Raw genomic sequence first — 3,937 nt, forward strand, 5'->3', positions numbered from 1 at the left:
AGTTCTAAGATCCTGAAAACATAACAAGAAGTAATATCATAGCTTAAGGTTGCGATTAAGAACCTACTAGTAGGTTACTTACTAAGTTTTACTCACTCCATGTTTATCATTTTTTTTTTCAAATAACCAAGAGTTGGTCGTGGATGAGAGTGGACTTTGGAGTGTGGGCCATGGACTAGCCTTTATTTTTAATCTAGTATTTTTTGTTCTTCATTTGAGTCTGCTTCTTATTTTGTGTTTGTAACGGGTATGTATATGTAACACCCCAAAAATGAAGGAAATTAGCTCCCATAAGAATAAGCCACTCATGAAAGACCAAAGGATAGAAAGGAAAAAAAAATTAAAGGATTAAGCAAGAACAAGGGACTTAGTCAAGTAACTCGTGTACCCTAACAAGTGATTTCAAGGAGTTAAAGGCCTTTTGAAAAGGATTGGAAAGGAAAAAGTAAATGAAAAAGGCAAAAAAGTCATTTTATCAATTATCAAGAATCTTTACGGATTTGTAATTACTTATCTTGAAGGAATCTCAAGATTCAAAATCAGTGAGAAATGATCAAAAAAGCGACGAGGAATTTGTAGAAAAATTATAGATTTTTCGAGAAAAATAATAATAAAATATTCACAAAGTGGCAAATTATGAAAATACCTCTAGAATAATGGATAGTTACAGAAATGCCACTCTAATTAGAGTCGGAGCATCTACCGTGACCATCCGAGCAAAATTCTTCGAACTCAAATTTCAACCGTCGGATCTCCTCCAAAATTTGATATGATCTAGAACGAATACGCACAGATCATCACATCCAACGACTAGTATTCAAAGCCAAGGTCGGTAAGGATATGATCGGAGTTGATATCTCCGAAAAATTATCCAGAAAGTTCGATCTCTAAATAACGAAGATTCTGGAGCTCTCAATGTCGGTTTAAGCTCCTCCTATAAGGTCGGAAGTAGGAGCAACAATACGGAATAAGAGTCGAGAAAGGTCGATCCCCCAATTGAAGGCAATAAGCGTTTAGATTGTGGGTCTCCTACTCTCATATTTCTTCCAAATTCGAGAGCAATCCTCCACCATTTCTCTTCAAACTTCTAAATAACGAAGAATCTGGAGTTCTCAATGTCGGTTTAAGCTCCTATAAAGTCTGAAGTAGGAGCAACAAAACGGAATAAGAATCGAGAAAGGTCGATCCCCCAATCGAAGGCAATAAGCGTTTAGATTATGAGTCTCCTACTCTCAGATTTTTCCAAATTCGAGAGTAATCCTCCACCATTTCTCTTCCAACTTATTCCTACAGTTTCTCAACAAGATTACCCATAAGTTCTATGAAGGAATACAGTGCTGAAAGTGCTCAGAAACCATTCCCCCAATTCAATCCGCCATTGAAGAACTTCAAGAAAAACTTTAAAATCCAATCCAAGGATACATGATGACTCGTCGAGCAAGAATGATTCCAATCAGTTTCTGCACCTCCAAGGAATGCTTCCATAGAAGACCACAAAGAAAAATAACCTCGAGAGCATGTCGAATTGAAGGAAATAGGTTTAGAAATTAAATTGGGGATAAGAGTCAAATTCCTATCTACGATCTCTTTTCCTTCAAATTAAGGATTCCTCTAGCTTCAGAGGAAGAAATTGAGTAAACTTGATGAAGGAATCGAGAGATGAAACATCGTAGAACAAGCTACCCAAGAGATCGAAAATCTAGCGTTTCGAGTGAGTTGCATACCGAGAATGATTTTTGGAAATTAAGGTCTTACACTCAAAGACGTTCCTCCAAACAAATTCCTTTAGCCTGAAGAAAGGATATGGAAGAGGTTCAATGAAGAAATAAGGCCTTGAAACCCTTAGAGTCGGCTACCCAATAAGAAATCCTTTGTTTTATCTCCAGCGATAAATCATATTTTGGATGAACTTTTGAAGCGAATATCTTAGGCTACGATCCACGAGAAGGTATCAAATCAATCCCTAGCCCTTCCTTGTAATACCCATCTTTAAGTTTCACGAAGAAATCGAGGAGAGAAACGCTGTAAATGTGGTTGTACAGGTCGAGTTTCAGATGGCGGCGACGCGAAAAATGCGCATTTTCTTCCTGTTCAGAGGAAGAGAACGATGATATGGCAGTTCAACTGAACTATCCAAGTCAACTCAAAATTTTACCTTTCCTCCGGTTTTCTCAATTTTAGCCCCATTACAGACTGATTCTCCTAGAAAATCTTATGGTTTCAGAAAATAGACACAATAAGGAGTATTTGGAAGGAAATATGAAGTAATTCAGATACTGGAAGCTTAAGAATGGACGTCCCAAACGTCGACCACGAGGCAAGTAGCCACCTTGGACTTTTTGTTAAGAAATACTTTTAGAAATCGCTTGGATTTTCATATGAACCCTAAACCAAGTATGAATTAAGGATATGTGAAAGAGAAACCCAAAGAACCGTGAGTTATGACCCTGAACCGATTAAATAGCTCGAGATTTAAGTAACATTAAAATAACCTACTATATGAGCACCGCTGCCTATCAAATTTTAATACTGAGCATATTATAGTATGTTGAAGTTAGATATGAAATTTGGTGGTCATTGGATAAGGATAAGTAGGTAAACCAAGAAACAGTGTAAAATGACCATAATGCCCCTAAGGTAATTTACCTTTAGTTCATGACCTAGATGACCTTCAAATGCTATGAAATTCATCAGTAGATCTTATTTTATGAAGTGTTATATGAATCCTTATCCCAAGAGGTTTATATAAGGTAATGAAGTTTGGGAGTTATTGGAAAACTTTAGTTAGTGAAACCAAGATACGAGAGAAAATGCTCATCACGATTCATATGACATTTGCCATGAATTACGATGTTTATAAGTTTTGTAGTCAATGTTACCAATGTTTGCTGCACACAAAAAAAGATAGGAAAGTTAAATTTTTAAGTCACTTTTCGAAAGTATGATGGATAAATTGGGTACCAAATTATTGTTTTCAACTGCATGTCATCCTCAAATTCATGAGCAAACTGAGGTGGTTAATAAAATATTAGGAGCATTGCTTAGGGCTATTATTTATAAGAATATTAAGTCATAAATTGGGTAACAAATTATTGTTTTCAACTACATGTCATCTTCAGATTAATGACCAAACTGAGGTGGTTAATAGAACATTAGGAGCATTGCTTAGGGCTATTATGTGTAAGAATATTAAGTCTTGGGACCAATGTTTGCCACTCATTGTTCTCTTTTTGAAGTTGCTTACGGATTTAATCCACTTACGCGTCTTGATTTGCTTTCTATTCATTCTAATATTTTTGTGAGTAAAGCAACCACAAGTAAGGCAAATGGGATCAAAACATTGTATAAAGAGGGGAAGGAGACAATTGATAAACAAAATTTCAATGTTGCTTCAAGAATTAACAAAGGACGGAATGAAATCATTTTTCAACCCGGTAACTGGGTTTGGATACATTTTCGTAAGGAGTGATTCCCATCTCAAAGGAAGACAAAGTTACATCCAAGAGGGGATGACCCTTATCAAGTCCTTGAAAGAATTAATAACAATGCATATAAAATGATCTTCCAGGAGAATTTTCAGCACATTCTACTTTCAATGTTGCTGACTTGAGTCCTTTTGATGTAGGTGATGATTTTCTGATTCCAGGACGAACCCTTTTGAAGACGGGGAAGATGATAAGGATCACGGTGTTCCAAATGTTCCAACTGGACCTATTACACGATCCAAGACCAAGAAGATTCAACAAACATTCATTCTTCATCTACAAAATTGGATAGGCTCGGTTCAACTATTATTTCATATGTTACAAGCTTATTAGATTGAGAAATGACCATTTTGAGCTTCAGAAGTGAATATTTACACAGTTGAAGGAGCAAATGAAGTTGCAAGCATCATTACCAAACTGTAGAATTGTCAAATTGACTTCGTTTTTTTTTT

Source organism: Cucurbita moschata, unplaced genomic scaffold, assembly GCF_002738365.1.
Source record: "Cucurbita moschata cultivar Rifu unplaced genomic scaffold, Cmos_1.0 Cmo_Scf00092, whole genome shotgun sequence".
In the NCBI taxonomy this organism is placed as follows: domain Eukaryota; kingdom Viridiplantae; phylum Streptophyta; class Magnoliopsida; order Cucurbitales; family Cucurbitaceae; genus Cucurbita; species Cucurbita moschata.